The sequence below is a fragment of the Coccinella septempunctata genome, chromosome 1 (genome assembly GCF_907165205.1).
Source record: "Coccinella septempunctata chromosome 1, icCocSept1.1, whole genome shotgun sequence".
Lineage (NCBI taxonomy): Eukaryota > Metazoa > Arthropoda > Insecta > Coleoptera > Coccinellidae > Coccinella > Coccinella septempunctata.
Genome location: NC_058189.1, coordinates 29,620,383 through 29,643,025, shown reverse-complemented (window position 1 = coordinate 29,643,025; position 22,643 = coordinate 29,620,383). Strand labels below are relative to the sequence as shown.

The following is a 22,643-nucleotide window of genomic DNA, read 5'->3' as shown; positions in this document are numbered from 1 at the left end:
CTAATTTATTTCATTATAATTCAATTCAATCAGTTTTTCATCTCGGAATGCCAGAAAGTTTTTCATTCGTCAAACGGAAAAAAAAATATTTTTTTTTATTGAATGACAAATATTCATTCATGATATTGACTTTCCGAAGTGAGATTATCTTTTTTATGAAATTCCACATGAAAAAATTTCTTCAGAAGTCTCGCCATACAATTCTCTACCTACCTACAATTCGTATCCTGGTGAAATTGAAAAGAGACGTTCGTTAAGTGCTGTCATCTTTTCGACGAAAGTGGAAACTATTGTAAAATCCGTAACTTCTACTTATCGTACAAGTGTTCTGGCAACACCCCACATTTTTATAGTTTTTCTCCCTTTATGCCTCATACGGATGGCGAGAAAGTCCTGTGGTATAAACACCTCTTAATGCACTTCATCGTGTACTTTTCGGAATGCCAAACACTTTTTCTGCAGTATCAACTCCTATTTTCTGATATTCACAAGCATAACAAACTACCTTCGGACCATTCTCCCCTTCCTGGCGTGCCGTTAAAAATTGGGCAATTTTCTATAACAGAAATTCTATTTTAGTTTTGCGTATTTTTTCGTCTGTATATGAGTAAAAAAGACTTTTATAAGCAAATCCTGAGAAAGACCGCTCTCTCAGGAGTGTGACCTCCCAAGCTGTTGCTTTGATACTCATACGTCCAGTTGTAGGAAAGTCTTTCAAAATTTAATACTCCATCAAAATATTAATCCTCCATTTTTCCCTTAAAAAATTACAGATTCAAATTTTGATAGGACATCAAACCTAAATAAATTTTCCTGTAGCTGGGTCGTGAAAAACCTCCCACGAATTTTTAGTATATTCTATGGTCGTAAATTTGATGCTTGCCGATCGTGGATTGGTTTACAATGGACGCGTTCAGAAACGTTAGCCAATCTTGAAAATATTCGAATGAACACTTACAACGAAAGCGCATTTCTTTCAAATTATAATTGTGCCTTTCGGTTGCTTTAATATTTTCACAATCCTTGTAGTCCGAGAACTGGCGACAAAAATCAGCAGGAGTTTTGTAATGGCCCATAAGTAAATATGTATTGAGGGTGTAAATTAGTCAGCACCCACTCGCAAGATCAGGTAGTGGAACACCTGGCAGTGGCGCGCTTTGAAATATTTAAAATTACAACATGCTTTATAAGTGTTTTGTAATGATTGAAAATTGGCAATACACTAGTTTGCAGTACCAAAAAACGTAAGAAAGTGGTCAAACCGCTAGTCAGAATGCCACATAAGTTGCTGCTATAACGATGTAGGTGCAAGAGTTTTGTGATAGCTGAAAATTCATTTACTTCCTAATTATAATATACAATTCAAGAAGAAAATAGTCGGACCTCAGATTAATGGAACAGAGCTGGTCAGCAGTCGTTCAAAGTCCGGATATCGAGTTAGCGCGGGTACTCGGTGATATGTTTATTTATTTATAGTACAAAAAATACGAACATGTTGTACATTATATTTCATTTATTTGATTCTAAAATTCATTCTGAGGAGAATTTATTTCAGAATCAAATAAATGATAAAATTAAATTTTGAAATTCCCGGTAGACTCTATCACTATTGAGGATCCAAGAAAAATGAAAAATTTATATTTATTAATATAACATTTAATCCCATTAAAATTATTCTCAATTCAAAAATCTCGAAATATTCTAATTAAATTCCTATAATTAATTAAATCTAATTCGATATGAAAAAGAAAACTACACTTACATCTATGTTACTGACTAATCTATGGTCCAATATCCACGAATTCAAATGTAGGTTATGTTTGTCTTTGAAGTTTATTTTACACCAAAATGCTCCTTGGCTTCTTCTTGTCTGGATATGTTGCTTTCAGCTATTATTTCTAGGTCCTTCCACCGTTGAATTGGTTGCTCAGGATCACAATGAATGTTACTTTTATGAAAGTAATTCAACAGCCAGTAGTATACTTCCAAATATATAAATATTATCGTCTTGATATGGTAATACCTTCTGTGTCTACTTCAACTAAGTTTTGGCTTCAATTTCCAATTATTCAAACGATTTGTACCTTTTACAATTTCTGCAATGCTTCTTTTTACTCTCGATCTTCATATCTTTTTTTTCTTTTTTTTTTCTCGTTTCCCTGGTTTCCATCCCCTCACTTTTCTACACTCTCGATTTTCCTAATTTTCATATATCTATTATATTCTATATCGATAATGGGACTTCGAAAATTGAAGCCAGCCCGTGGCCGGAATCGATTTCTGCGCATGTGCAGAAATATTAAGAATAAAAATACCTGATTAGCTCTGTCTCTTTCTGATATACCGTTTTATGAACTGACAGGAATGAAATGATTTCACTTCACAACCATTCGAATATTTTCGACCTTAACCTAAAAATATGCCCTAATAGCACAAAGTAGTCCTATGGACATCCATAGGACGTCCCCTTCGGACATTACGGACATCCATGGGACGTCCATTTCTGGTATAATGGACGTTCTATGGACATCCGAGGGACGTACAAATGTCACAACTTTGAACCGAATTCGGACGTCCATCGCGGACGTCCAATGGATATCCCGTTGGGACCATCATTAGCTATCTGAACGGTACAAAAATTTACCACGACGTTAACTATCCTATCTATTAGATATTTTAATGTCCTAGAACCCAATGTCTTACACTCAGACGCAGATGTTATTTTTTCTATGTTGTTCTCATTTTCATCCATACTTACTAGAAAGTTTTTACACTTGGCCCGGATTCGAACTCGCGAGTACGTGGGGACATCGCATTACTGAGTCTTCGCTGCAACCGTCCTAACTACCGAGACCATACGATATACCTACTTGTAGGAACATATTCATTATATTGTTAACTAATTTATGGAATAGTAGTCGATTAATACAGAAATACCATATGCTAAAAACTAAAGTCTTAAAACTCTAACATAGATTATTTTATAATAGTAATTACTCAAGTATTAAGGCCCGTATTAATAGTCAGTTCTCAAAACGGTTCTCAAGACCTATCTCAGTTGATACTTTCTCAAGATAGTGACAACATCTCAAGATGACGGCTTATTAATAAACGCATATCAAGTCATTGTCAGTTTGATACAATCTCAAGAAACGAGACTTGAAACTCAACTTATGAATGTCTTGAGTAATGGTCTTGAGATATACTTGAGACTAATAAACGAAAAGAGAAATTAGTATTTTTATTTTTGCTTGATATTTTTCAATACTGTGACTCACAATAAAATGTGACGAAGCAGGATTTCCGATCGCCCATCCAGAACACGTTGTGTGTACCTCATGTGAACTCCTCTGGACATTTGAAAGATCCTGGAGTCGTGCATGCTTCCTGCCCATCTTGTTACAATACCCAAAAATTCTGTATTAGGCCCAACAATGGCTTGGACATTAATTGAAAAGTCTGATTTTCTGTTGCGATAAACTTCATGAAATCGATTTCGTCGTAGTAGTTGACCACATCTTCCATGGATTCGATATTGACTTTAATAATGCCGATTTTTGGAAGCACAAAAGACAATTAAATTACTGTCAGTTCACAAAGCAAACTGACCCAACTTTCATTTCGAGTTCATCTTGAGTCAGGGTTCGACCATACTCAAAATTTGACGTTCCCAAAACCTATCTTGAGATCATTCGAGTACTTGAGTCACATTTATTAATAAGCGCCTACTCAAGTGAGGTCGCCGATTGAGACGTCATCTTGACAGAGTCTCAAGTCAAATTTATTAATCAGACTGATGTCTCAAGACGCTACTTAAGACATTCTCAGTACTTGAGATTTGACTATTAATACGGGCCTTAGTCTTCGTTCTGATGAACGTTATGAATAACGTTATACAAAATATAATATTCATAATATATTCATATACTACAAAGCGGAAAAATGGAGTTTAGTGAAAATTATATTAAATTTTGGTGTTCATTGATATACATGTATGTATTATTTGGTCTATATTACGGACTCCTAGTGAATATCTGGTATGGACATTCAAAAGATGTCCCTACTGGACATCCACTAGGTATCCGTGATGGACGTTATACGGACCATGTAATGTGTATATGTAATTGGGTCCATATTACGTATTACGTCCATTACGGACTCCTAATGAATATCCGGTATGGACATTCAAAAGATGTCCCTACCGGATATCTACCACTACCACTAGGTGTCCCTGATGGACGTTATACGGACCATGTCACATATACATGTCATTTGGTCCATATTACGTGCCTTACGGACTCCTAGTGCATATCCAGTATGGACATGATGTCCCTATCGGATATCCAATAGGTGTCCGTCATGGACGTTATACGGACCATGTGATATATACTTGTTATTTGGTCCATATAACGTCCATTACGGACTCCTAGTGAATATCCGGCGAGGACATTCAAAAGATGTCCCTACCGTACCTGATGGACGTTATACGGACCATGTAATATATATGTATAAGTTATATGGTCCGTACTATGTTCATCACGGACACCTAATGGATATCCAGCAACGACATATTTTTGACATTGCCTGTATTAAGTCGGTCAGGGACTATTTTGGAACTATGATACGGAGATATGTCATATAGTCCGTATTATGTCCATCACGGGCATCCAATGGATATCCGATACGAACATTGTACATGAATCGGACTAACAAAGGATTTATATCGTGGACGTCCTAAAACTGTCCGGAAACGGACGTCCAAAGGACATACAAATCAAGTCCATGGACGTTCCGACGTTAAATGGACATGAATTTGTACATCCCATGGACGTTGTGTGCTATTAGGGTGATGATAATGGTTTGAATCAGGTTCAAACTCAGGTTTGCATGACGTAGTATTTTGTATTTCATCGTTGATTTCTAATAATTAGAAGTCAAAATTCATAAAACTCCATCATTTTGCAGCACTAGACGCTCGGATTCATAACAATAGTGAAATTATTATGTGTTTTCCACAGAAAACCAGCGGAGTGCGGAGATTAACAAAAGTGATGTTGAATCTACAAAATTGTAGGATTGTGAATGCATTTTTCTAGGTTGTTCACTATCGTATATTATCTTCATTGTATCTAGATAAGTCTGTTATTGTCTTGAAATTCAGTTGGGAGTTGAGGTAATAATTCTAGTTCAATTTATGATTGTTTTTTTCGGCACTGAAATAGTGAAACATCTAAATCGACATCTATATCTATAAAGCTCAACTGTAGTTACTAATATCTACCAGTTTCTCATCTTCTAAATATCATTATTGCCAAATTGATTATTGTATTGATTATATTGAAGCATGGCTCTTTTAATGAGCACTCTGTACTTTTATATATAATATAACCATATATTACATTAAATGTTGACGCAAAAATATTTTTTATTGAGTATTGAGTAGATTTACAAGAGGGGAAATTCAGGAGGTGAGATAAGTATGATGTTTACACGTACACGCAATAATTAAAACTGGTATGAAACAGTAATATAAAACGCACTTGTTATTATGTCACTCTTGAGTTTACTGAGTATGGACAATGCCATTCTTTTTCGGCACATAATTATTACTTCACAAATCATAATAATTGGTAGAATAGTTTTTATGAACTTATTCGATCTCTTTTCGTTAATTCATCTGAAAGTTGAAAAAAACGGATACATACTCGATGAATTTAATATTCATTAACTTTCGCCTCACATAAAATTATTCTCAAAATACGTACAACAATTTGAAATAAATCATCATTCGAATTCATTCAATCATTCAACGTCAAATATGAAAACAACCTAACCAATATCTTGATTGTCATTTTCGAACTTCTAATTCGCGCATGCGTACAAGTGGATTCCTCCCAACGATTTGGCTTCATGTTTCGTCGTAGTCTAGAACGCGTGTTATCAATATTGGTATAATAGATATAATATGCTAATTTTAAACTTATCTATTCATAGACACTATTCACAAATTTTATAATCTAAACTTTTCATTTTCAGTTATTGGCCTCAATAGATATTGGATATGAATTTTGAATATCAGTATAAAAATATGTACTTCAACTTGAATATATGAGTAATATATCATAATGTATCCTTTTCAAATGTGGTTTGGAATTTTATATTGGACGTAATACTTTGAACCATAACAATTCCCCTAAAATTTGTTGATATTTGAATAAATTAAAATTATGCAAATAGAAACTAATTTTATGAAATTTCCTGATTCATATCCTTTTATATTCAAAAATGCTTTCTTTATTATATATTTCTTTAATTGCACCAGTATTCAAATCTTTCAATAGATAACTGTTCACAGGATGTTCTGTTTCAACTCCATATGGTCCATCAAATGGAAATAAGAATTTAGCACATCTATCTTCTCTTCTGTTAGATTCCCTCAATGTTTTAACTATTACTAAATCTTCTTTTTTGAATCTTGTTTTCTTTTTATTTCTTTATTTCATTTTCTTAAAAAATTTAGTTGCATTCATTTCCATTCTTCTATTGACTTCATTCACAATCTCTTGATATTGTCTGTTGTTTTCAAATTCCCATTTCCTTTCAGGTAATTCATTTTTCATCAATACTATTGGGCATTCTTCAGTATTCGTATTCGGCACACAATTCATGAATTTCGCCACTTTATGTAAATCATTTTCCCCTTCTGTGTGGTCATCAGGATTTATAATTCTCAAAAATTTTATTACTTCTCGTATATATCTCTCTGCTGGATTAGCAGCTGGATGTCGAATACTAGTAAATCTTAATTCTATTTCATTTTCACTACAAAACCTTTCAAATCTTTCATTTCTGAAATATGTGGCATTATCAAGTATACAAGCCTTAACTGCTTCCAACTGCTTCATATGATTTTGTGATTCTTGAAATAAAACATATTGGGACCTCCTTATCTTGATATTTTCGAAATAACACACCAGCAAATTTTTCTTTTGATGCATCCGTTTTTAATATAAAAGGATAGTCATAATTTGGATGAAATACTTTCAATTGTTGAGTTAATGTTTTTTTTAATTCTTCAAATGCCATGTTTCGTTCATCATTTCATTTCCATTTTACACCTTTCTTTAAAAGTTCTATCAATTTGATTTCCTTCTGACTTAAATCTGGAACTAATCTTTTGAAATAATTAATCATTCCTTAAAATCCCCTTAACGTTTTCAAATTCTTGGGTGTCTTATATTCTTGAATTGCTTTTATCTTGTCATCGTCCATTTCCAGTCCCTCTTGATCTACTTTATATCCTAAATATGTGATTTGTTCTTGATAAAATTTACACTTTTCCAAATTGATTTTTAATCAAGCTTCTTCTAATTCCTTCAATACAATTTCGATATGTTTCAAATGTTCCACTTCATTATCTGAGAAAACCAATATATCGTCCATATAATGTAAGATAAAATCTTCATACTTGTCAAAAATATGATGTAGTGCTCGAACTAATGCTGAACATGCACTCTGTAAACCAAATGGCACTACTTTAAATCTATAAATAACTCCATCAATAGAAAATCCTGTGTAATCTCTACAATTTTCTGCTAATGGAATTAACCAAAAACTATGCTTCAAATCTATTTCAGAGAAAATTTCGGGTTTTGTAATTCTTCCAAAAATTGCTTCAATATTCATTGGTGCTTCGTATTGTGGTACTGTATACTTGTTAATATATCTTGCATCTAAACATAAACGTGAATCTCCATTACTCTTCTTCACTGCTACTATTGGATTGGTGTAACTTGTTTTAATTTTTTCTATAATTCCATTCTCCAGCATCATATTAATTTCCTCTGCTACTTCTTTTCTGTATCGATATGGTATTGGATAATTCTTTGATTTAAAATTTTCTATTCCTTTTACTTCTAATTTATGAACATAACTTTTTGCTGTTCCATTCCCACTCATCATGATACCCTTATACTTTTGTAATAATTCTTTTTTTTCATTTTTAATTCTCTCAGGACATGATGGTTTCTTTATTTCCTCTTCTGATATAATATTCAATTGTTTATTTTCTTCTCCTGTTATCAATCCATTTTCATGTTCAAAATGAATAACTGATAAATTCAGTTGAATTATTCTGTTTTTATAATCAATGATTATCTTGTGTTTTTCTATTTCATCACATCCTATTACCATATCGTATTCAATCCCCTTCACCACAAGAAATTGTACCACAATATCTTCCTTCAAATATAAATCTGTTATAATTGAATTTTTCACGTCCATTAATTTTTTTCCATTAGCACTCATTGAATTTATTTTTGAGATTTTGATAACTTCATTTTCTAATTTCAAATTCTTCACCAAATTTTCATAAATTAATGATACTTCCGAACCAGTGTCTATTAAAATGAGAACATTTTGGTCTTTGAATTTTCCTCGTAATATAATCAATTTGAAATCTTCTTGGCTATTAATATTTTCTTCTAGATCAACAAATTCTGATGGATGTTCATAATTGATGGTATTTATAGATTCATTTGGTTTGTGCGCTATTGAAAATTTTGATTGGTTTCTTGAGACTCCTGTTCTTCCATTCTTAGACAACTAATATTCTGAAATCTTAATTTTTTATATCATTTATGAAAATTTTTGGATGCAAATGTTTCATGTTTCCGTCAAATTTTTGTATATTCTCAGTGTTCATCAGAACACTTGAAAATGAATCTATTCTATTTTTATAAATCTCTTCCATTGAAATGTTATTCTTCTCTTCTTGTTTTACTTGCGTTACTGCAACTAATTAATGTTTTCCTTAATTTCCGAATCGCTTGCTCGCTGTTTTAAGATTCCATCCAATATATGTTAATCTAATTTTTTCGCGTAACATATGCTGGAGGATTGCACGGATGAGCAATAATAATGATAATGAGAAAATGGGTTTTCAAACCTTTTCCCTCATTTTAGAAGAATCTTTCAGTTTTCACTTTCAAGTAATTTTATTTTCGAAATAATTTTGGAGAAAAATATTTTCAATTTCCAATTCAGGATTCCGACATCGTTCGGAATTGTAAACATACCGTACCGTTTTTATTCCGTTTTTATTTCCTAAAAACGATGTCGCACCGTATAAAACATCCTGAATTGGAAGATAACCGAGTTTTTTTTGTTCGCTAGCACAGATAAGTCGAAATTAAGACGTTTTCATCGACGCAAATTTACCGAATGTCGACTGCCGGGCACATCTGATTTCCGCACCCCCCCTGTGGGTATAAAATCAGATGTTCCACCGCAGGCCACTTCACTTACGATTAACTTGCTGCCGACTTACGATTTTCCCTTGATTAGTGCATTGACTACCGATTAGCTGCCGAGTTTCCTTGCCATCAGTTTTCGAGAATACGCCAATTTTTTATTGGTTTTCTTTTCTGGGGAAATTTTAGAGGAAGTTTTTTTTTGAGTTATGTTTTTTTCTCTCTACTGTTTTTTTTCCTTGTGCCCTGCTCGGGCGCCAGATGTGATAGACTTTTCGTACTCTGGCAGCTCCTTACGGTTGCTCGGGCGCCAGTGGGGCAATCAGTCAGACCCCACGTCTCTCACAGAATCCCCAAAGAATTGGAGAGCCCGGGTAGACTTGAGTATCAGTGGAGAAGGGTATCGATGAAGACTAGGGCGGTAGCGTCTTCTAAGTTTCTATTAAAAGTCTATTAAAATAAACTGTACACATAAGAAAATAGACAGGTACCCTAAATCGTGGACGTCAACGGCTGTGTCTGGTCGACGCTGGACGGCTGGCAAAATTTCACTTCAGGAAAATGGACGGTTTGGGAAATATACGGAAGTCAAGTCTCAACTAAACTAAGTGCAAAGAAACATGCACGGTTTCGGAAAAATATATGGAAGTAAGTCAAGTCTCAATTAAACTAAGTGCAAAGAAACATGCACGGTTTCGGAAAAATATTTCAACTAAGGCAAGACACAATTGAATGAAAAGTACGAACGGTTTTAAAAATAATAAACGGAATTCAGTCAGGTCAAAATTTAAAAACACCAGTTCACCGGGGTACGCCCTCTATCTCTGTCTCGGTGGTTTGTCTATGATCCGGTGTCCTTCGGTCTCTCTCTCTCTCTCGGTGACCTCAAGCTGGCTGACTGTCAAACAGCGGCCACAGAGTCCGGCGGTGAGGGTATTTGACGGTTATGAAATCCCAACTCTATGCTCGGCGAATCTAACCTATAACTATAATTCAAACGGTTGGAAATCGGGATGAAACGGTCAAATATTCAGGAATCGGAAAAATCAGGGGGGCCCAACGTCCTCCTGGGACCCAAATGTCACCCTACGGTAACGGAAAGCTATATACAGCAGGAAATGGTCAATCTACGGTTAATTCGGATTTTCAGCCAAGCAAAAGTCTAGAGAGAATATAATTCCATAAAGGTGCAATGAAGCGGTAATAATTTCAACAATCACTTGCCTTAGATTTTCCTTTGCTTCGTAAGTACGGTTTTACTAACTTTGCACACACTCCACTCTATCACATCTGGCGCCCGAGCAGGGACTTCTGCTGTTCTGTGAGTAGTTCCTGTTACCGTAACCGTACCGTTTTCTTTAAATACTCTTCACTGGCAAATTGGTAACCGTTCTTTGTTTCTTGTATATATCCATAGAGTGCATATTGTAAATATTTCTTCTGAGTTTGTGGTGCCGTAAAAATGGATGTCAACCGACTGAAAAGCGACGAACTTACGTGGGAGTTAGAGGCAAGAGGCTGCACCGTGGGACACACCGTTCAGGAGAAAAGAGCTCAACTGAGAAGGGCCATCCATTCCGACATACCGTTCATTCCAAGAGATGAAATTGACCAGGCACAGGAAATTGGGGTTTGTGGTGCCAAGTTGTTCGACTTGATGGGAGAGATATGTGAGTTCGATTTTAATAATAGAGACAATGAGTTGCAGCGCATTAGGAGCCGGATACTGCACGTTCAAGGCCGACTGAGAAGTCTATCTCCGGAAGCTGTCAGTCAGATGTGATAGACTTTTCGTACTCTGGCCGCTCCTTACGGTTGCTCGGGCGCCAGTGGGGCAATCAGTCAAACCCCACGTCTCTCACAGAATCCCCAAAGAAGGAGAGCCCGGGTAGACTTGAGTATCAGTGGAGAAGGGTATCGATGAAGACTAAGGCGGTAGCGTCTTCTAAGTGTCTGCTTTTCAACGGTCTTTAGGCGTCAGAAAGAGTACTTACCTCTTCTAACTAAACTCTTAGATGAAACTGATTTAATAAATAGACTCTCACTGGCAAAATAATTGGCAACAAAAATAAATGTTCAACTATTTATTTCTATTACAATAAAACTGTACACAAAAGAAAATAGACAGGTACACTAAATCGTGGACGTCAACGGCTGGCAAACCTTCACTTCAGGAAAATGGACGGTTTCGGAAATATACGGAAGTAAGTCAAGTCTCAATTAAACTAAGTGTAAAGAAACATGCACGGTTTCGGAAAAATATTTCAACTAAGGCAAGACACAATTGAATGAAAAGTACGAACGGTTTTAAAAATAATAAACGGAATTCAGTCAGGTCAAAATTTAAAAACACCAGTTCACCGGGGTACGCCCTCTATCTCTGTCTCGGTGGTTTGACTATGATCCGGTGTCCTTCGGTCTCTCTCTCTCTCTCTCGGTGACCTCAAGCTGGCTGACTGTCAAACAGCGGCCACAGAGTCCGGCGGTGAGGGTATTTGACGGTTATGGAATCCCAACTCTATGCTCGGCGAATCTAACCTATAACTATAATTCAAACGGTTGGAAAACGGGATGAAACGGTCAAATATTCAGGAATCGGAAAAATCAGGGGGGGCCCAACGTCCTCCTGGGACCCAAATGCTACCCTACGGTAACGGAAAGCTATATACAGCAGGAAATGGTTAGCTCACGGTTTTCAGCCAAGCACAAGTCTAGAGAGAATATTATTCCATAAAGGTGCAATGAGGCGGTAATAATTTCAAATATCACTTGCCTTAGAAATTCCTTTGTGTCTCGTAAGTACGGTTTTCACTTGACAATCACCTCACTCGTTCAACTCTCAACAACGATTCATACTGATCTTGACCTTCAGCGACGGAACTCGAAGAAGTAGATACCCCGGAAAATTGTCCCCACCATGGGTAACTCAGTCCCCCATTGGATAAACTCAAATTGTTCGGTAAATCAACGGGCTCGGAAAGAGACAGAAACAATTGAAGAGAAGGAAAAACGGAACAAGTTGAAAGACCTTTTTCGAGTCAGAAAAAGTACGGTTCAACGGAAAGAATTCTAAAATATATGAATTCTGAAAACAAGATATATTCGGTCTCCGCTACAAATATGGGACTGGTCGGTGGAAAACAATGACATGAAATCAATCGGTAAATCCCCCCTATGATAATTTAACGGTTTTCTTCCGAAATACTTCGATTGTCAGGTCCTATTAAGAAAGTATCGGTAGAGAAATTTCCTTTTCGTGGCGGGGTAAAATCTGCCTCGTCACATCCCCCTCCTTCGTCGGCAAAAAAAATAAAACGAAGTTTTATTTTTTTTTTCAACCCCCCTGGGTATCAATGCGGTATTTCTAAATGTCGGTTTCAGCCTGTGAAAGCTGCGGGGTTATTGAACTCGGCGTCATTTCATGACCTGATGAACTCAAACGGTAATTTAAAAAAACTGTCGGTTGGCGTATCCACCATGTCGGTAAGAAGACTTAGCCTTCTCGGATTTTCAAATTGGAAAATTATTCGGTCAGGTTCTTAACGGCATATACCTTTCAATCCCATGGGATTTCAGGTCCTTTATGTGGATGTGTCTGACAACCTTACCACTGCCATCCTTGATGTCATACACCACAGGAGAGACTATGCCTACAACGGTATACGGTCCGGAGTATTTCGGAGCCAACTTGGCGGCAACTTTTTCTACTGCAGAAGATAAGGAATGCCCTTTTCGGTACACTTGGTCTCCAATCCTATGACGCCAGTCCTTACGACGTAGGTTATAGTGACTTTGCTGGACGAAGGCTCGTGTTAATCTAGTTCGGACAAATTTGAAAGTTTCGGTAAATCGGTTACGGTTATTTACATGGTAAGCAACTGGCGGTTCGGTATCCGGTTCGGTGTGATTCTCTCCCTCCTTGATAGCAATCTCGGTAGAAAATTTGGCGTTCGGTGAACGCATTTCCCTATCAAAGTTCAAGAATGCTCTGGGGTCTTCGGTTGACTCCTGCTTTGGGGAATTCACTTCATCTTCCTTGGAAGCCTGGTACACACCTCTTTGGACAGTTGTTCTCATGGGCCTAAATTCCATCCGTTTGGAGAATCTGTCCTTTTTACAAGGTTCTTCCACCACATAGGAATGATTCCTTGCCGGTTTCTGCTGTGAAACCTTGTATCGGTGACACTTGCTACATTTTCGGACATATTGGGCAATTTCTCGGAACATTCCTGGCCAATAGTAGCTGCGGGCTATGTGAAATTTGGTTTCTGCTATTCCCAAGTGTCCAGCGGTCGGTCGGTCGTGGTTTTCGAGAAGGACTTCTCTTCGGTCATCTGTAGTCGGGAAACGCTATAGGATTCGATTTTACCTCTGCCAATTTCCTCCTGTACCATGAGCAACTTACATTGTCCTCGGTCAGGCATATGGTTCCTTCGGTCGGTAACGGTAACGGTGACGGTAACGGTAACGGTAACGGTAACGGTGACGGTAACGGTAACGGTAACGGTAACGGTGACGGTAACGGTAACGGTGACGGTGACGGTAACGGTGACGGTAACGGTAACGGTGACGGTAACTGATTCTGCTCTTCCTGCGTCATGGGCTTGTCCTTTAGGGACCTGCCATTCAGAAAGCATTCGGCGGTTTGTAGATTGATGGAGAAGTCGTGTGCTCTCAGTACATCCATTCCCAGTACTACACTGATCGGTAAATCTGAAACTAACAACCACGTAGCCTCAATATTTTCGGATCCAACCTGAACCTGTGCTGTGTACATTTCCTTAATCGGGATAGAACTTCCGTTAGAGGCGGTGGTGGTAACGTCTCTAACATAATTCGGTGTTATTCCAGCGGCCTTGCAGTGAGCAGCCACTTCACTGCTGATGAAGGACCTGGTTGATCCGGTGTCCAATAGTGCCCGGAACTCCTTGTCTCCTATAAGAACATTAGTTATAGGACTGTTATCGGAAAGGATTTTCTTCGGAATAACCGGGGTTCTCGGTAACGGACACTGACAATCTTTGGACATTATACCCTTCTTACCACATCGAGAGCAGAAAAGTATCGGTTTCGATGTACACTGTACTCGTATATGGCCCTTACCACCACATCTCCAGCACTGGGTTTCGGTTGGCGGTCGGACGGTATTCTTCGGTTCATCTTGTCTCTGATGTGCTGTAGAGATTTGTACAAGTTTCGGTTTATCGGACGGTTCGGACAGTGTGCTGAGGTGCATTCCGATCGGTTGGACGTTCGGTGAGGGATTTCGGAAGGTAAGATGCGGTTCGTTGATGAGACTCTTTTGGATCGGTGGCAAAGCATAGTTAGCAGTTTGCCATTTGACCAATTCGAACACTTTTCCTTTTCGAAGCAGTTCATCTATGGTTGAAGTCGGTTGGAAGGCCAGGGCGGTTTGCAGTTCTGGCAGTAAACGTCGTCGGATGATATTCACCTGTTCTTCCTCGGTCGGTCGCTTTACGGTCAGCTTCTGAAACAGATTTTGCATTCGAGTTACATACAACAAGAGTCGCTCATCGGTTCCTTGAGTGCGTTTCTTGATTTCCTCCAAGAGGATGTCCTCGTAGTCGGGAGGAAGAAAGGCCTCTCGGAGTTGTTCCTTGAAATCGGTCCAGTCGGTGAAGGTGCCTCTCCGGGGAATGTACCAGTCTCTTGCATCCCTACGTAACAGCTCGTATATTGACTCGAATAACTGTTCGTGGCTCACCTTTCTAGCCTCGGCAAGATACTCAGCCTCCTCCAGGAATGAGGTCACACTGGTTGACCCATCGAACGTCAGGTTCCATTTCCACACAGGAACGGTAGGAACGATGGAATGGTCGGTGGTTTTCGGCGGTTTCATCGGCGGGTATTCGGTCGTCAGTTCGGCTTCCTTGGTCGTCGGTACTTCGCTTCTTACTTCTCTCATCCCAGCGGTATCGGTAGGAGATGAGGCAAATGAAACTCTCCTGGTTGATTCGGCAAACTCCCTCGCTAATCGCCTTGACTCAGGGGATGTTATTAGCGGTCTGTTTTCCTCACTGGTTCGGTCGGTTGGCAGTGCTTGTTCAACGGTAAATAGGAGGATGTCGGCGGGCGGTCGGTGGTATGAAGGTTGTTTCTGCAAAAAAGTACGTTCAATTTGTTCGGTTATTAATCTGCAAACTTCTTGTCGGTTTTGCTGCAGCCGGTCATCATGAGTGGTCGGTCGGGATATGTCACAATCTTCTCCCAAGTTCAACAAGTCTGCTTCTCCAACGGTGGTTGAGCACGGAATCAGACCTGGACCAAGTCTAGATGCGCAGTCCGGTAATTCCTGGTCAATCAGCGACGGTGTACCGGCTGACAGGTTCTCTGGAATACCACCTAACCAGTGAGTATTCTCCAGCAATCTCATAGCCATCTTCAGAGAGTTCTCCAGCTCGGTTTTCTTGTGAAGCAGACTGACAGCTTCCGGAGATAGACTTCTCAGTCGGCCTTGAACGTGCAGTAGCCGGCTCCTAATGCGCTGCAACTCATTGTCTCTATTATTAAAATCGAACTCACATATCTCTCCCATCAAGTCGAACAACTTGGCACCACAAACCCCAATTTCCTGTGCCTGGTCAATTTCATCTCTTGGCATGAACGGTATGTCGGAATGGATGGCCCTTCTCAGTTGAGCTCTTTTCTCCTGAACGGTGTGTCCCACGGTGCAGCCTCTTGCCTCTAACTCCCACGTAAGTTCGTCACTTTTCAGTCGGTTGACATCCATTTTTACGGTACCAGAAACTCAGAAGAAAGATTTACAATATGTACTATACGGATATATGCCAGAAACAAAGAACGGTTACCAATTTGCCAGTGAAGAGTATTTAGAGAAAACGGTACGGTTACGGTAAAAGGAACTACTCACAGAACAGCAGAAGTCCCTGCTCGGGCGCCAGATGTGATAGACTTTTCGTACTCTGGCAGCTCCTTACGGTTGCTCGGGCGCCAGTGGGGCAATCAGTCAAACCCCACGTCTCTCACAGAATCCCCAAAGAGTTGGAGAGCCCGGGTAGACTTGAGTATCAGTGGAGAAGGGTATCGATGAAGACTAGGGCGGTAGCGTCTTCTAAGTGTCTGCTTTTCAACGGTCTTTAGGCGTCAGAAAGAGTACTTACCTCTTCTAACTAAACTCTTAGATGAAACTGATTTAATAAATAGACTCTCACTGGCAAAATAATTGGCAACAAAAATAAATGTTCAACTATTTATTTCTATTAAAATAAAACTGTACACAAAAGAAAATAGACAGGTACACTAAATCGTGGACGTCAACGGCTGTGTCTGGTCGGCGCAGGACGGCTGGCAAACTTTCACTTCAGGAAAATGGACGGTTTCGGAAATATACGGAAGTAAGTCAAGTCTCAATTAAACTAAGTGTAAAGAAACATGCACGGTTTCGGAAAAATATTTCAACTAAGGCAAGACACAATTGAATGAAAAGTACGAACGGTTTTAAAAATAATAAACGGAATTCAGTCAGGTCAAAATTTAAAAACACCAGTTCACCGGGGTACGCCCTCTATCTCTGTCTCGGTGGTTTGACTATGATCCGGTGTCCTTCGGTCTCTCTCTCTCTCTCTCGGTGACCTCAAGCTGGCTGACTGTCAAACAGCGGCCACAGAGTCCGGCGGTGAGGGTATTTGACGGTTATGGAATCCCAACTCTATGCTCGGCGAATCTAACCTATAACTATAATTCAAACGGTTGGAAAACGGGATGAAACGGTCAAATATTCAGGAATCGGAAAAATCAGGGGGGGCCCAACGTCCTCCTGGGACCCAAATGCTACCCTACGGTAACGGAAAGCTATATACAGCAGGAAATGGTTAGCTCACGGTTTTCAGCCAAGCACAAGTCTAGAGAGAATATTATTCCATAAAGGTGCAATGAGGCGGTAATAATTTCAAATATCACTTGCCTTAGAAATTCCTTTGTGTCTCGTAAGTACGGTTTTCACTTGACAATCACCTCACTCGTTCAACTCTCAACAACGATTCATACTGATCTTGACCTTCAGCGACGGAACTCGAAGAAGTAGATACCCCGGAAAATTGTCCCCACCATGGGTAACTCAGTCCCCCATTGGATAAACTCAAATTGTTCGGTAAATCAACGGGCTCGGAAAGAGACAGAAACAATTGAAGAGAAGGAAAAACGGAACAAGTTGAAAGACCTTTTTCGAGTCAGAAAAAGTACGGTTCAACGGAAAGAATTCTAAAATATATGAATTCTGAAAACAAGATATATTCGGTCTCCGCTACAAATATGGGACTGGTCGGTGGAAAACAATGACATGAAATCAATCGGTAAATCCCCCCTATGATAATTTAACGGTTTTCTTCCGAAATACTTCGATTGTCAGGTCCTATTAAGAAAGTATCGGTAGAGAAATTTCCTTTTCGTGGCGGGGTAAAATCTGCCTCGTCACACACTCCGTTATTTTTTTTTATATAATATTGGAACTTCAGTTTCCGTCTACATCCCTTCTTATACCCGAGTCTAGTTCCACCCCTACTGTCATTAACGTACTCTGCTGGTGTGGATACCCGGGGGGTACCGAAGGCACTTTGGGGTGGCTCACCCTTTCCTGAAATTTCCCGTCTTACCTAGTTCCACCCCTACTGTCGTTAAAGTACCCTGCTGGTGTGGATACCCGGGGGGTACCCAGGACACTTTGGGGTGGCGCACCCTTTCCTCAGGTCCCGTCTTTCAACACGTTCCTGTGTTCACCCCTACGGTTAGGGAGGCATTCTGCTGGTGTGGATACCCGGGGAGTGCCGAACGAGCCTAAGGGTGAGCCGTCGTAATTCTGTGCCGTCTTTCATCCCCTAACCTGGCTGAAGTCCGATATCTGTCCGTCAAGTGTACGTCTCAGGTTCTGGGTGGCGAACTAGTCCAATAACCCCCGTATAACGTTTGAGATCGGATCCAGTGTTATTCTGTCCGTCTTGCCCCTGTAAATCTCACCGATTTCGAGTCACTGTAAGAATTTTGTAGTAGTGCCATTTGTATTCTCCTTTTACGAGTCGACAAATAAAAGTTGTGTACGTTGATTCTGACTATCATTGGGCGTCGCTAACACCCTAGACACCAGGGAACCCTGTCTCCGGCTAGTAGCTGCCAGGGTAGGTTTGCTATTCTCCCTTAAAGAATAGCTGGCGCTCGAGTACACCGAGGAAAACCCGTTACACAGTATTCATATGGCTCTCGTCCGATGAACTACAGACCAATTTTACCGTATAATATCAATTTTCTTCGAATAATCCACGGACTCGAACCTCAGCGAAAGTGACTATTTCGTGGGTGAGTGCCTAGACGAAGAATTCAACCGTACTGTGAAGCCGCAGGTAGGCAGAAGTGGTACTCCAGCATTCGCTTTTCTGCTCTTGCATTTTGCATATTTTCCTTTTCATTTTTTTCGGTCCTCCATTTTCAAAGGCCCTTTTCGTGCCATTTTGGTCCTTTGCGAGCCGAATTTTCGAACTGCGTTTTCAAAATTAATGCGATCAAGCATTTCGGAATTTCATTCATTCCATATTGATCCAACCTCAAAAAACTGATAACATATCGAACTTGACATTCAGGAATCTTATGACCATAGACAAATTTATGTTCATAACCTGTTGTTTTGAATGTCAATGAAGTCATCTTCCATTTTCTTAGAACATAGACAACTTCTGTTTTCTGATCTATGTTCATAACCTCTTTTCAAAACATCAACAATAAATTCAAAACAATTTATTATTGAATCTATATTGTTTCATTTCAACAATTATTGTACTTACTCATTCTTCAGGTAAAATTTTCAAATAACACATTGTTTTCTGCAGTATACCTTGAATAACCACTAATCATGGCAACAAAATTGAAACAACTCAAAGCTCGTCGACAGATACTAAGTGACGATCTTGAAGAAATCTTAAATCTAGCGCAATCTGTCGTTACTGACGAAAGTCTCCATGTACGATTCAAGTTAAGATTTGAAAGACTTGAGGAGATTTTCGTCGAATTTCAAAATTTACATTCGTCAATTGTATCTATTATAGCTTCTTCCGAAGAAACTGAATTAGAAGCTGAAAAGGTTACTCGAATGGCCTTCATGGATAATTATTACACCATTAAGACGAGTTACGTTAATTTATTTCTTTTAGTAAAACAGGAAAATAGTAACCCCAAAAATAGTATTACCCATTTTCGATGGGAATCATAAAGAATGGCCTACTTTCTGTGATATGTTCAAAAGCTTGGTGCACGAAAATTCTAACTTGAGTCAGATAGAAAAGTTTCAATACCTTCTTCGTTCATTTTCTTCTCATGCTTTGAGTCTATTAAAAGGATATCCACTGACTGCTCAAAACTATGAAGATGCTTTTCAGACATTAACTGAAAGGTATCAGAATAAACGACTTCTTGCTAATACTGGTTGGAGGGAAATTTACAATGTTCCAAAACTGCAGAATGATTCATCGATAGGCCTTAGGCGAATTCTAGAGGTTTTTGCGGAAAATTTATCGGTATTGAAGAATTTAGTCTTACCTACTGATCAATGTTTTTTGTTTTATTTCATCTTCTCATTCAAAAATTGGACTCAGCTTCGATCAAGAGCTTTGAATTACATGAGTGTTCAACGGATATTCTTTCATTTGTTAATTTACGAAATTTCCTCAAGAATCAATGGATAGCATTGGAGTCTGCCGCGCTTTCTATTCCTTCAAAGACTCAAGCAGTTTCGAATTCTCAAAGTTCGAAATCTGGTTCTGTCTCAATGCAGAAACGAAATTCTGCACTTCTTGTTCAAACCAAAAATGATTCAAATATAAAACACATAAGCTGCAATTATTACATTTTTGGAACAATCCACGCAGGATCGTTTCAAAATTGTGAAAGAAAAAACTGGTGTATCAATTGTCTGCATTCAGTGCATCAGATGAGTACTTGCTCTTCAAAATCAAATTGTCGCACGTGCAACGGCAAACATCATACTCTATTACACATGCGCAGTACTACCGATAATAATCCTTTAACGGAAACTTTGTATTCAAACAGTGCAAGCACATCAGGTACCACTTGAGGTTCAGCTCAAGTTTTAACGAATGTTCAAATTCAACCGTCCTCTTGGCAACTGCTCAAGTCGAAATTCGCGATGCTTGGGGTAGATTTCAAAAGGTCCGAGTTCTTTTAGATGGGAGTTCTCAGATAAATATCATAACTCAATCTTGTGTGAATAAATTAGGTTTGAAAACTTGTAAATCTTCACTTTCTATTAATGGTATTGGGGAAGGCTCATCTACTGCTAATGGTAGCACCGAATGTACTATTCGTCCAACGGGTCAAATGAATCCGTCTTTCACATTCGATGCTGTTATTATTCCAAAGATATGTACACAAATGCCAAGTTCTTTGATCAATCCTTCTTATTGGACTTGTATCGATAACAGAAAATTAGCCGATCCGGACTTTTCAATCCCGAAATCAATCGATCTCCTTCTTGGAGCATATATTTTCTCTTTAATACTTCGGCATGGTCGCATTGAAGGAAACGTTTTGGAACCGACTGCACTAGAGACAATATTTGGTTGGATCTTCATTGGGAAAATTCAATCACCTAGTATATCAGTTAACACATTTCATTTGTCATTATCCGAGTCTTCTTTAAACTTTTCGTTGAAAAGATTCTGGGAGATTGAAGAGGTTTCAGATACTATCGTAATATCACCAGAAGATCAACTTTGCGATACCTTGTTCGCACAGAATTATTCGAGAGATGCCTCTGGACGCTACACGGTGGCCTTACCATTTAAACCTGATCATTCATTTGGTGACACATATTCTCTTGCATTACGTCGTTTTTTCTCTCTTGAAAATAGATTGGTCAAGACTCCGCATATTTACGAGGAATACTGTAATTTCATGAGGGAATACCTGGAAAGAAATCATATGACATTGATTTCTTCAAGTTCCGACAATGAGAACGTGTACTACATTCCTCATCATTGTATAGTCGAACCAAATAGTCCGTCAACAAAGTTGAGGGTTGTTTTTGACGCTTCAGCACGCGTACCGGGTAAATTATCTTTGAATAATGCGCTCTTGGTAGGTCCAAAATTGCAGAAAGATATAATAGGAATTTTGTTGAATTTTCGTGTCCATAGGTTTGTTTTCACAGCCTATATCAAACAAATGTACCGAAAAATAATAATTCAACCTTCACATTTTCAAAGAATACTGTGGCGGTTTTCTCCATCGGATCCCATAAAGGTGTATCGGCTGAACACAGTTACGTACGGAGTGGCGCCGGCTCCTTTTCTTGCACTTCGAACCTTATCTCAATTGGCCAAGGATGAGAAGGATCGATTTCCGAATGCCTGTCGAATACTACTCACAGACATTTATGTTGATGATGTTGTTACCGGCTGTGATGATTTAGAAGAGGCGAAACTTTTACAGAAGGAACTGATTTCCTTATTGAATTGTGGTGGCTTTCAACTCAGAAAGTGGAGTAGTAACCATTCTCAATTACTTTTGTCCATACCGTTGGATCATCAATACCAAAGTTCTTTGGATTTTGATCTCGATCCGATAATCAAGATTCTGGGTTTGAGGTGGTTTCCTTCGTCGGATGAATTTTCGTACTTTGCAGAGGCGAGTTGTTGTGTATCTACTAAGCTAACCATACTCTCTGAACTTTCTCGAATTTTTGACCCTCTGGGATTCTTTTCACTTTCCTGGCAAAACATTTGATTCAGCATCTTTGGACACTGGGATTGCAGTGGGATGACTCACTTCCAGATGATGTCAATCGTCGCTGGAATCAGTGTAAATCAGAGCTGAGTGAATTAGATAGTTTGAAAATACCTCGGAAAATGCATCTAAACCTTTTCATCGCTGTGAACTTCATGGTTTTGGAGATAGCAGTGAGCAAGGTTACGCAGCAGTTGTCTACTTCAAGTTTTTTTACTCTGATGGCTCCATTGACACATCATTCGTATGTGGCAAATCAAAGGTTTCTCCGTTGAAAAGAATCTCACTTCCACGACTGGAACTGTGTGCATATCTGTTGTTGTCTAAACTTATTCATATGATTTTATCAGTTTATCGTTCTGCCTTCTGAGTTGACGAAGTTTTTGCATGGTCTGATTCTATGGTAGCCCTAACTTGGATAAGGTCCTCTCCTCATAGGTGGAAAACGTCCGTAAGTAATCGAACAACTCAGATTCAGAATTTAGTTTCAACAGAAAATTGGGTCATGTCAAATCCAAGGAAAACCCGGCTGACTGCGCCTCATGAGGTTTAACGCCAACCGAACTGTTGAACTGTTCTTTATGGTGGGCGGGCCCTGACTGGCTTCGTTCAGAAAACATCAGC

The 22,643-nt window shown here is 38.9% G+C and overlaps 1 protein-coding gene across 3 annotated transcripts in view; it reads left to right on the top strand.

The window, feature by feature from the left end:
* Window positions 1-22,643, top strand: part of LOC123318393 (dynein axonemal heavy chain 8-like) — a 1,393,903-nt gene that overhangs the window by 797,257 nt on the left and 574,003 nt on the right. The gene's annotated exons all lie outside the window — the stretch shown is intronic.